We start from the raw sequence: 14,087 nt of genomic DNA, 5'->3' as shown, positions 1-14,087 counted from the left end.
AGCCCTAAAACAACAACAGGAAAGAAGGCTGCACCAGACTGCATACAGACCTCATGAACAGAGCAGACCTCATGAAACAGGGTAATGTACAAAAAGCCTTGATCCAGTGGGACCCAAGCCCTTCCCCCACCCCAGCTCACCTGCAGGAGGAAGAGAAATGGAGCAGGGAGGGGGTGGAAGCCTGGGACTGGTGAACACCCAGCCTTGGATGTCTGCTTTGGAGCACAAACCTACATTGTGTGGTGCTCTGGAGGTTAGTGGTGTTGGGGAGCTGGGACAGGCAGAGTGCTTGAGAGACTGAGATTCCGGCCATTTGTGAACGACAGGAATCCACATCCAGCTGCTCTGGGACAAAGGAAAGGCAGGCGAGAGGGCTGCTGAAGGGGCGGGGTTTGCATGGAGCTTGATGCACGGGAGAAGGGATAGGTGGACAAGGTTGTCAGGGCATACTCTACCCAGCAGTTTGGGAACTTTGAGGAGCTTCAGGCGCTCCATCCCCCTGGCTGGCTACTCAGATCGGAGGCCAACACTGTGACATGCAGCCTGCTGCACCTTCCTCATGGCCTGCCGGCACCTGCTCACAAACTGGCAGTCCTGCACTGGCATTAGGCCAGCCAGAGGGCAGCCCTACTGACAACAGCTAGAGATGCAAGCACAGAGGCTTACACCTGTGTGCTCAGCCCACTGACGCTGACACCAGAGACAGGCACTGCAGATGGGAATCAGGAAACAGCTCTTTGCTCCCCCCAGGCACCAGCTCTGCTCCCCTATGACTCCCAACCTAACTCTAGGGGCTGAGCAGCTCCAGAGACTGGAGCTTCTGGGCACTAGTGTGCACCACACAGAAATATGAAATGTCAAAAGAACATGGTTCAAACCAAAATCTCACAAACTCCAGGAAAAGGGCCAAATGAAACTGAACTCACCAACCTTCCTGAAAGAGAGTTTAAAATAAAAATCATAAACATGCTCACGGAGGCACATAAAAATATTCAAGAACTCAGGAATGAATTTAAGATGGAGATTCAATCATTAGGAAATTCCATATCTGAAATGAAGCATACAATGGAGGGATTTGAAAGCAGATAAGATGTAGTAGAAGAGACAGTAAATGGAATAGAAATTAGAGAAGAGGAATTGAGGCACAGAGAGAAAAAAGGATCTCTAAGAATGAAAGAATATTGAGAGAAATGTGTGACCAATTCAAATGGAACAACATCTGCATTATAGGGGTACCAGAAGAAGAAGAGAGAGAAAAAGGGATAGAAGGTGTTGTTGAGGAAGTAATTGCTGAAAACTTCCCCAACCTCAGGAAGGAGATAGTCTCTCAAGCCATGGAGGTACACACATCTCCCAACACAACAGACCTAAGGAGGACAACACCAAGACACGTAATAAGTAAAATAGTAAAGATCAAGGATAAGGACAGACTATTAAAAGCAATGACAGAGAGAAATAAGATCACATACAAAGGAAAAACCATCAGGCTATCATCATATTTCTCAACAGAAACCTTACAAGCCAGTAGTGAGTGGCATGATATATTTAATGCACTGAAGCAGAAGGGCCTCGAACCAAGAATACTCTACCCAGCAAGGTCATCATTTAAATTTGAAGGAGGGATTAAACAATTTCCAGATACGCAAATGCTGAGAGAATTGACCTCCCACAAACCATCTCTACAGTGCATTTTTGAGGGACTGCTATAGATGGAAGCATTCCTAAGGCTAAATAGATGTCCACAGCAAAGTAAAACAATTAATTACTAAGCAGATGCAAAATCAAATCAACTACCCGCAAAGTCAATCAAGGGATAAACAAAGAGTACAAAATATGACACTAATATATAAAGAATGGAGAAGGAAGAAAAAGGAGGGGGAAAAAAGAACCTTTAGGTTGTGTGTAATAGCATATGAAGTGAGTTAAATTAGACTGTTAGATAGTAAGGGAACAACCCTTGAACCTTTGGTAACCACAAATCTAAAGCCTGCAATGGCAATAAGTACATACCTTTCGATAATCCCCCTAAATATAAATGGACTGAATGCACCAATCAAAACATGCAGAGTCACAGAATAGATAAAAAAACAAGACCCATCAATATGCTGCCTACAAGAGACTCACTTCAAACCCGAAGACATACACAGACTGAAAGTAAAGGGATGGAAAAGATATGTCATGCAACTAATAGGGAGAAAAAAGCAGGAGTTGCAGTACTTGTATCACACAAATTAGACTTTAAAACAAAGAAAGTAACAAGAGACAAGGAAGGACATTACATAATGATAAAAGGGTCAGTCGAACAAGAGGATATAATGATTATAAATATCTATGCACCCAACACAGGATTACCTACATATGTGAAACAAATACTAACAGAATTAAAGGGCAAAATAGAATGCAGTGCATTCAGTCTAGGAGACTTCAACACACCATTCACTCCAGAGGACAGATCAACCAGACAGAAAATAAGTAAATAGACAGAGGTACTGAACAATGTATTAGAACACATGGACCTAATGTACATCTACAGAACATTTCATCCAAAAGCAGCAGAATACACATTCTTCTCAAGTGTACATGGAACATTTTCAAGAATAGACCACATACTAGGCCACAAAAAGAGCCTCAGTAAATTCGAAAAGACTGAAATTGTACCAAACAGCTTCTCAGATCACAAAGGTATGAAACTAGAAATAAATTACACAAAGAAAACAAAAATCCCACAAACACATGGATGCTTAATAACATGCTCCTAAATAATCAATGTATCAATGACCAAACAAAAACAGATATCAAGCAATATATGGAGACAAATGACGACAATAACTCAACACCACAAAATCTGCATGATGCAGTGAAGGCTATGCCAAGAGGGAAGTATATTGCAATACAGGCCTACCTCAGGAAAGAACAACAATCCCATATGAACAGTCTAAACTCACAATTAACAAAAATAGAAAAGGAAGAATAAATTAGGCCCAAAGTCAGTAGAAGGAGGGACATAATAAAGATTAGAAGATAAATAAAATCGAGAAGAAAAAAACAATAGGAAAAATCAATGAAAGCAGGAGCTGGTTCTTTGAGAAAATAAATAAAATAGACAAACCCCTAGCCAGGCTTATCAAGAAAAAAATAGAGTTTACTCATGTAAACAGAATAAAAAATGAGAAAGGCTTCACACTCTACTACAAAGCCACAGTAATCAAGACAATTTGGTACAGGCACAAGAACAGACCCACAGACCAGTGGAACAGAATACAGAGTCCAGATATTAAGCCAAACATATATTGTCAATTAATATATGATAAAGGAGCCATGGATATACAATGGGGAAATGACAGCCTCTTCAATAGCTGGTGTGGGCAAAACTGGACAGCTACATGTAAGAGAATGAAACTGGATCACTGTCTAACCCCATACACAAAAGTAAATTCAAAATGGATCAAAGACCTGAATGTAAGTCATGAAATCATAAAACTCTTAGAAAAAAACATAGGGAATAATCTCTTGGACATAAACATGAACAACTTCTTCATGAACATCTCTCCCAGGCAAGGGAAACAAAAGCAAAAATGAACAAGTGGGACTATACCAAGCTTAAAAGCTTTTGTATAGCAAGGACATCATCAATAGAACAAAAAGACATCCTACAGTATGGAAGAATATATTCATAAATGACAGATTCGATAAAGGTTGACATCCAAATTATACAAAGGGCTCATGCACCTCAACAAACAAAAAGCAAATAATCCAATGAAAAATAGGGCACAGGATCTGAGCAGTTCTCCAAAGAAGAAATTCAGATGGCAAACAGACACATGAAAAGATGCTCCACATCGCTAATCATCAGAGAAATGCAAATTAAAACCACAATGAGATATCACCTCACACTAGTTAGGATGGCCAACATCCAAAAGACAAACAACAACAAATGTTGGCCAGGATGTGGAGAAAGGGGAACCCTCCTACAGTAATCAGTTCAACCATTGTGGAAGGCAGTAGGGAGGTTCCACAAAAAACTAAAAATAGAAACACCATTTGACCCAGGAATCCCACTCCTAGGAATTTACCCTAAGAATGCAGCAGCCCAGTTTGAAAAAGACATATGCACCCCTATGTTTACCACAGCACTCTTTACAATAGCCAAGAAATGGAAGCAACCCAAGTGTCCATCAGTAGATGAATGGATGAAGAAGATGAGGCACATATACACAATGGAATATTACTCAGCCATAAGAAGAAAAGAAATCCTACCATTTGCAACATGGATGGAGCTATAGGGTATTATGCTCAGTGAAATAAGCCAGGCAGAGAAAGACAAGTATCAAATGATTTCACTCATCTGTAGAGTATAAGAACAAAGAAAAAAACTGAAGGAACAAAACAGCAGCAGACCCACAGAACCCAAGAATGAACTAATAGTTACCAAAGGGAAAGGGACTGGGGAAGATGGGTGGGAAGGGAGGGATAAGGGGGGAAAGGGGGCATTACAATTAGCAGACATAATGTAGCAGGGGGGGCACAGGGAGGGATGTACAACACAGGGAAGACAAGTAGTGATTCTATAGCATCTGACTACGCTGATGGATACTGACTGTAATTGGGGTATGTAGTGGGCACTTGATGATGGGGGGAGTCTTGTAACCATTATGTTGGTCATGTAATTGTAGATTAATGATACCAAAATAATAAATAAATAAATAAATAAATAAATAAAGTACAGCATACAGAATATACTCACTAGTTCTGTAACATCTTCCTGTGTTGACAGTAACTATACCAGTTGAGATGAGCATTTAATAATGCAGAAAACTGCTGAATCACTATATTGTATACTTGAAACCAATATAATATTCCATATCAGTTATGCTTCACTTAAAAAATATGTCAACCAAAAAAATGGGAAAGGAAAAATCACTATGGACACCACAGAAACACAAAGAATTATTAGAAAATACTATGAAAAATTATATGCTAACAAACTGGATAACCTAGAAGAAATGGACAACTTTCCAGAAAAATACAACTTTCCAAGGCTGACCCAGAAAGAAATAGAAAATCTGAACAGAACAATTACCAGCAAGGAAATTGAATTGGTAATCAAAAAACTACCTAAGAACAAAACCCTGAACCGGATGGTTTCACAGCTGAATTTTATCAAACATTTAGTGAAGACCTAATAGCAATCCTCCTTTAAGTTTTCCAAAAAGTAGAAGAGGAGGGAACACTCCCAAACTCATTCTACAATCCCAACATAACTCTAATACCAAAAACAGGCAGACTCCACAAAAAAAGAAGTTTACAGACCAATATCCCTGATGAACATAGATGCAAAAATACTCAACAAAACATTAGCAAACTGAATTCAAATATTCACTAAAAAGATCATCCATCATGATCAAGTGGGATTCATACCAGGGATGCAAGGATGGGACAACATTCAAAAAATCCATCAACATCATCCACCACATCAACAAAAAGAATGACAAAAACCACATGATCATCTCCATAGATGCTGAAAAAGCATTTGACAAAATTCAACATCCATTCATGATAAAATCTCTCAATAAAATGGGTATAGAGGGCAAGTACCTCAACATAATAAAGGCCACATATGACAAACACACAGCCAACATTATACTTAACATCAAGAAGCTGAAAGCTTTTCCTTTAAGATTAGGAACAAGACAAGGATGCCCACTCTCCCCATTTTTATTCAACATAGTTCTGGAGGTCCTAGCCATGGCAATTAGACAACACAAAGAAATAAAAGGCATCCAGATTGGTAAGGAAGAAGTCAAACTGTCACTATTTGCAGATGACATGATATTGAATGTAAAAAACCCTAAAGAATCCACTCCAAAACTACTAGATCTAATATATGAAGTCAGCAAAGTCACAGATATAAAATTAATACACAGAAATCTGTTGCATTCCTACACACTAAAGATGAACTAGCAGAAGAAGAAATCAGGAAAACAATTCCATTCACAATTGCAGCAAAAAGAATAAAATACCTAGGAATAAACCTAACCAAGGAAGTGAAAGACCTACACCCTGAAAACTACAAGACACTCATGAGAGAAATTAAAGAAGATACCAATAAATGGAAACACATCCCATGCTCATGGACAGAAAGAATTAATATTGTCAAAATGGCCATCCTGCCTAAAGTAATCTACAGATTCAATGCAGTCCCTATCAAAATACCAACAGCATTCTTCAATAAACTAGATCGAATAGTTCTAAAATTCATATGGAACCACAAAAGACCCCGAATAGCCAAAGCAATCTTGAGAAAGAAGAATAAAGCAGGGGTAATTAAACTCCCTGACTTCAAGCTCTACTACAAAACCACAGTAATCAAGACAATTTGGTACTGGCACAATGGAACTGCCACAGACCAATGGAAGAGACTAGAGAGCCCAGATATAAATCCAAACATATATGGTCAATTAATATACAATAAAGGAGCCATGGATATACAATGGGGAAATGACAGCCTCTTCAATAGCTGGTGTGGGCAAAACTGGATAGCTACATGTAAGAGAATGAAACTGGATCATTGCCTAACCCCATACACAGAAGTAAATTCAAAATGGATCAAAGACCTGAATGTAAGTCATGAAACCATAAAACTCTTAGGAAAAAACATTGGCAAAAATCTCTTGGACATAAATATGAGCAACTTCTTCATGAACATATCTTCCCAGGCAAGGGAAACAAAAGAAAAAATGAACAAGTGGGACTATATCAAACTAAAAAGCTTCTGTATAGCAAAGGACACCATCAGTAGAACAAAAAGACATTCTACAGTATGGAAGAATATATTCATAAATGACATATCCAATAAAGGGTTGACATCCAAATTGTACAAAGAGCTCACATACCTCAGCAAACAAAAAGCAAATAATCCAATTAAAAAATGGGCACAGGATCTGAATAGACACTTCTCCAAAGAAGAAATTCAGATGGCCAACAGGCACATGAAAAGATGCTCCACATCCCTAATCATCAGAGAAATGCAAATTAAAACCACAATGAGATATCACCTCACACTAGTTAGGATGGCCAACATCCAAAAGACAAACAACAACAAATGTTGGCGAGGCTATGGAGAAAGGGGAACCCTCCTACACTGCTGGTGGGAATATAAATTAGTTCAACCATTGTGGAAAGCAGTATGGAGGTACATCAAAATGCTCAAAACAGACTTACCATTTGACCCAGGAATTCCACTCCTAGGAATTTACCATAAGAACACAGCAATCAAGTTTGAGAAAGACAGATGCACCCCTATGTTTATCACAGCACTATTTACAATAGCCAAGAAATGGAAGCAACCTAAGTGTCCTTCAGTAGATGAATGGATAAAGAAGATGAGGTACATATAGACAATGGAATATTACTCAGCCATAAGAAGAAAAGAAATTCTACCATTTGCAACAACATGGATGGAGCTAGAAGGTATTATGCTCAGTGAAATAAGCCAGGCAGAGAAAGACAAGTACCAAATGATTTCATTCATCTGTGAAGTATAAGAACAAAGAAAAAACTGAAGGAACAAAACAGCAGCAGACTCACAGAACCCATGAATGGACTAACAGTTTGCTCCCAAGGGGAAAGGAATTAGGGAGGATGAGTGGGAAGGGAGTGGTAGGGGAGAAAAGGGGCATTATGATTAGCACATATAATGTATTGCGGGTGGGGGACATGGGGAAGGCAGTATAACACAAAGTAGACAAGTAGTGATTCTATAGCATCTTACTATGCTGATGGACAGTGACTGTAATGGGGTATGTGGTAGGGACCTGATAATAGGGGGATTCTAGTAACCATAATGTTGCTCATGTAATTGTACATTAATGATAGCAAAATTTTAAAAAGTGAATCGACTATAATACTAGAGGGCAATAAAAATCTGCTTTATAAAACAAACAGAAAAAATATATATATACACATACATATAAACACTTAGGCCTGACCACATCTCTGGGTCTTCATTTTCCTATGGAAAGTCCCATACACATGTTAAAGTCTATGTGCTTTTCTCCTATCTATCTGTCCTATGTCAATTTAGTTCTCGGTTTCAGCCAGAGACCCTAAGAGAACAGAGGTAAAGTTTTGCCTCTTTACAGCACTAAGGTCTCTGCTTACATCTCACAGTCCCATGAGACACTGCTTTATCCCCATTCTCTAGGTGATGAGACTGAGACCCAGAAAAATCCAGGACTTTTCTAAGGTGACATAGCAAGCAGCAGAGCTTAGATTGAAACCAAAGTCTGTCTTACCACCAAGCCCTTCCACTACAATGTACACAGATGTGAGTCACAGATGGCTTCAAAGAAGAGACCCTTCAAATGGCTCTTGAATGATTAGCATTAAGTTTATCAGACCCAGGAGGGGTAAGGGAGGGAATGCAAAAGTGCTGAGCACATCAGAGTCATACACTGGGGCTGAAACCCAGGGTTCAAAGGAGACAGTGGTGGGGAAAGAGGCTGCTACAGGCAAAGGCCAGCTCATGAAAGGCCCTAAATACCAGGCCTGGTAACTTAGAACTTATGCTATAGATGGGGCCCTCCTGGGCTGTCCTAAGCAGGGGCAATATAGTCAGACTTGGTGTGTAAAGGCAACCTGAGGCAGCACAGAAGCTGGACTGGAACATAGTTCTCAATACCTGTGTGCATCAGAATCATCTGGGTTGCTTGCAAAAAACACATGGAGACAGACACAGTTAAAAGGATTAAAGATGGCAGCATGAGAGGAGAGACAGAGGCTTCCTCCTAAAACTGGATACAATTAGAAAAGATAGTTGGTGCCACTAATCCTGAGAGAGCAACAGGAAAGAAGACGGTGCCAGACTGCATACATCTGGAGAAAAGAGCAGACCTCAACGAATGGGATAACATACCAGAGGTGTGCTCGGCGGGACCTGAGCCCTTCCCCCACCCCAGCTCACCAGCAGGAGGAAGAGGAACAGAGCAGGGAGGGAGTGGAAGGCTTGGGACTGCTGAATACCTAGCTCTGGAGATCTGCACTGGGAGCACAAACCTACATTTCATGGTGCTTTCATCATACTCTTCTGATTAGGGGGTTGGAAAGGTGGGACCGGCAGAGTTCCTGGGGAGACTGGGATTCCGGCTGCTTGTGGAAAGCAGGGATCCATATCCAGCTGCTCTGGTACAAAAGCTTATACCTGTGTGCTCTGCCCACTGGTTCAGGCAGTGGAGACAGGCACAGCAGCTGGGAAGCGGGAAACAGCTCTTTCCTCCCCACAGGCACCAATACCACTCCCCTGCGACCCACGACATTGCTTCAGGGGCTAAGCAGCTCCAGAATAGAGCTTCTGGACACTATAGGGCTCCATATACAAATATGAAATGCCAAAGAAATTTGGTCCACAGTAAAAGTATTAATACAACTCCCGAGAAAGATTTAAATGATATGGACCTCGTGACTCTTCCTGAAAGGGAGTTCAAAATAAAAATACTCAACATGCTAATGGAGGTACGGAAAGACATGCAAGAACTCAGGAATGAATTCAGGTTGGAGATCCAATCATTGAAGAGCACAATGGAGGGTATTAAAAGCAGGTTGGATATGGTGAAGACGATAAATGACATAGAAACTAGAGAAGAGGAATATAAAGAAGCTGAGGCACAGAGAGAAAAAACGATATCTAAGAATGAAAGAATATTGAGAGAACTGTGTGACCAATCCAAATGGAACAATATTTGCATTACAGGGATACCAGAAGAAGAAGTGAGAGAGAAAGGGATAGAAAGTGTCTTTGAGAAGGGAGTTGCTGAAAACTTCCACAATTTGGGGAAGTAGATAGTCTCTCAGGCCATGGAGATCCACAGATCTCCCAACACAAGAGACCCAAGGAAGACAACATCAAGACACATAGTAATTAAAATGGAAAAGATCAAGGATAAGGACAGACTGTTAAAAGCCGCCAGAGACAGAAATAAGATCACATACAAAGGAAAGCCCATCAGGCTAACATCAGACTTCTCAGCAGAAACCTTACAGGCCAGAAGGGAGTGGCATGATGTATTTAATGCCATGAAGCAGAAGGGCCTGGAACCAAGATTACTTTATCTGGCAAGATTATTATTTAAATTTGAAGGAGGGATTAAACAATTTCCAGATAAGCAAAAGCTGAGAGAATTTACCTTCCGCAAACCATCTCTACAGTCAATTTTGGAGAGACTGCTATAGATGGAAGTGTTCCTAAGTTTGAATAGCTGTCACCAGATGTAATAAAACCACAGTAAAGAAAGTAGAACAGCTAATTACGAAGCAAATGCAAAATTAAATTAATTATCCCCAAAGTCAATCAAAGAACAGACAAAAAGTACAGAATATGATACCTAATATATAAAGAATAGAGGAGGAAGAAAAAGGAGGAGAAACAGAAAAGAACCTTTAGATTGTATTTGTAACAGCATACTAAGTGAGTTAAGTTAGACTCTCAGATAGTAAGGAAATTAACCTTGAACCTTTGGTAACCACATATCTAAAGACAGCAATGGCAATACGTACATACCTTTTGATAATCACCCTAAATGTAAATGGACTGAATACACCAATCAAAACACGCAGAGTCACAGAATGGATAAAAACACAAGACCCATCTATATGCTGCTTACAAGAGACTCACCTCAAATCCAAAGACATGCACAAACTAAAAGTCAAGGGATGGAAAAAGATAGTTCATTCAAACAACAGGGAGAAAAAAGCAGGTGTTGCAGTACTAGTATCAGACAAAATAGACTTCAAAACAAAGAAAGTAACAAGAGATAAAGAAGGACATTACATAATGATAAAGGGCTCAGTCCAACAAGAGGATATAACCATTATAAATATATATGCACCCAACGCAGGAGCACCAGCATATGTGAAACAAATACTAACAGAACTAAAGGGGGAAATAGAATGCAATGCACTCATTTTAGTAGACTTCAACACACCACTCACTCCAAAGGACAGATCCACCAGACAGTAAATAAGTAAGGACACAGAGGCACTGAACAACACACTAGAACAGATGGACCTAATAGACATCTATAGAACTCTACATCCAAAAGCAACAGGATACACATTCTTCTCAAGTGCACATGGAACATTCTCCAGAATAGACCACATACTAGGCCACAAAAAGAGCCTCAGTAAATTCAAAAAGATTGAAATTCTACCAATCAACTTTTCAGACCACAAAGGTATAAAACTAGAAATAAATTGTACAAAGAAAGCAAAAAGGCTCACAAACACATGGAGGCTTAACAACATTCTTCTAAACAGTCAATGGATCAATGACCAAATTAAAATGGAGATCCAGCAGTATATGGAAATAAATGACAACAACACAAAGCCCAACTCCTATGGGACACAGTGAAAGCAGTCTTAAGAGGAAAGTATATAGCAATCCAGGCATATTTAAAGAAGGAAGAACAAACCCAAATTAATAGTCTTATGTCACAATTATCAAAATTAGAAAAAGAAGAACAAATGAGGCCTAAAGTCAGCAGAAGGAGGGACATAATAGAGATCGGAGAAGAAATAAATAAAATTGAGAAGAAAAAAATCAATGAAACCAAGAGCTGATTCTTTGAGAAAATAAACAAGATAGATAAGCCTCTAGCCAGACTTATGAAGAGAATAAGAGAATCAACACACATCAACAGAATCAGAAACAAGAAAGGAAACATCACGACAGACCCCACAGAAATACAAAGAATTATTAGAGACTACTATGAAAACCTATATGATAACAAGCTGGAAAACCTAGTAGAAATGGACAGTTTTCTAGAAAAATACAAACTTCCAAGACTAACCAAGGAAGAAACACAAAATCTAAACAAACCAATTACCAGCAAAGAAATTGAAGCTGTAATCAAAAAACTACCCAAGAGAAAAAACCCCGGGCCAGATGGATTTACCTCGGAATTTTATCAGACATACAGAAAAAATATAATACCCATTCTCCTTAAAGTTTTCCAAAAAATAGAAGGGGAGGGAATACTCCCAAACTCATTCTATGAAGCCAACATCACCCTAATACCAGAACCGGGCAAAGACACCACAAAAAAAGAAAATTCCAGACCAATATCCCTAATGAATGTAGGATGCAAAAATACTCAACAAAATATTAGCAAACCAAATTCAAAAATACATCAAAAGGATCATACACCATGACCAAGTGGGATTCATCCCAGGGATGCAAGGATGGTGCAACATTCGAAAATCCATCAACATCATCCACCACATAAACAAAAAGAAGGACAAAAAGCACATGATCATCTCCATAGATGCTGAAAAAGCACTCAACAAAATTCAACATCCATTCATGGTAATAACTCACAACAAAATGGGTATAGAGGGCAAGTACCTCAACATAATAAAGGCCATATATGATAAACCCACAGCCAACATCATACTGAACAGTGAGAAGCTGAAAGCTTTTCCTCTGAGATTGGGAACAAGACACGGATGCACACTCTCCCCACTGTTATTCAACATAGTACTGGAGGTCCTATCCACGGCAATTAGACAAAACAAAGATATACAACCAATCCAAATTGGTAAAGAAGAACTTAAACAGTCACTATTTGCAGATGACATGACATTGTACATAAAAAACTCTAAAGACTCCACTCCAAAACTACTAGAACTGATATCGGAATACAGCAAAGTTGCAGGATACAAAATTAACACACAGAAATCTGTGGCTTTCCTATACACTAACAATAAACTAATAGAGAAATCAGGAAAACAATTCCATTCACAATTGCATCAAAAAGAATAAAATACTTAGGAATAATCCTAACCAAGGAAGTGAAAGACCTATACCCTGAAAACTATAAGACACTCTTAAGATAAATTAAAGAGGACACTAACAAATGGAAACTCATCCCATGCTCTTGGCTAGGAAGAATTAATATCGTCAAAATGGCCATCCTGCCCAAAGCAATATACAGATTTGAAGCAATCCCTATCAAATTACCAATAACATTCTTCAACAAACTGGAACAAATAGTTCAAAAATTCATATGGAAACACCAAAGACCCCAAATAGCCAAAGCAATCCTGAGAAAGGAGAATAAAGTGGGGGGGATCTCAGTCCCCAACTTCAAGCTCTACTACAAAGCCACAGTAATCAAGACAGTTTGGTACTGGCACAAGAACAGAGCCACAGACCAGTGGAACAGAATAGAGTCCAGACATTAACCCAAACATATATGGTCAATTAATATACGATAAAGGAGCCATGGACATACAATGGGGAAATGACAGTCTCTTCAACAGATGGTGCTGGCAAAACTGGACAGCTACATGTAAGAGAATGAAACTGGATCATTGTCTAATCCCATACACAAAAGCAAATTCAAAATGGATCAAAGACCTGCATGTAAGTCATGAAACCACAAAACTCTTAGAAAAAACATAGGCAAAAATCTCTTGGACATAAACATGAGCGACTTCTTCATGAACATATCTCCCCGGGCAAGGAAAACAAAAGCAAAAATGAACAAGTGGGACTATATCAAGCTGAAAAGCTTCTGTACAGCAAAGGACACCATCAATAGAACAAAAAGGTACCCTACAGTATGTGAGAATATATTCATAAATGACAGATCTGATAAAGGGTTGACATCCAAAATATATAAAGAGCTCATGCACCTCAACAAACAAAAAGCAAATAATCCAATTAAAAAATGGGCAGAGGAGCTGAATAGACAGTTCTCTAAAGAAGAAATTCAGATGGCCAACAGACACATGAAAAGATACTCCACATCGCTTGTCATCAGAGAAATGCAAATTAAAACCACAATGAGATATCATCTCACACCAGTAAGGATGGCTACCATCCAAAAGACAAACAACAACAAATGTTGGGAGGTTGCGGAGAAAGGGGAACCCTCCTACACTGCTGGTGGGAATGTAAATTAGTTCAACCATTGTGGAAAGCAGTATAGAGGTTCCTCAAAATGCTCAAAATAGAAATACCATTTGACCCAGGAATTCCACTTCTAGGAATTTACCCTAAGAATGCAGCACTCCAGTTTGAAAAAGACATA

Source organism: Manis javanica, chromosome 1, assembly GCF_040802235.1.
Source record: "Manis javanica isolate MJ-LG chromosome 1, MJ_LKY, whole genome shotgun sequence".
Taxonomy (NCBI): Eukaryota; Metazoa; Chordata; class Mammalia; order Pholidota; family Manidae; genus Manis; species Manis javanica.
Note: the sequence above shows the minus strand (reverse complement) of the source record.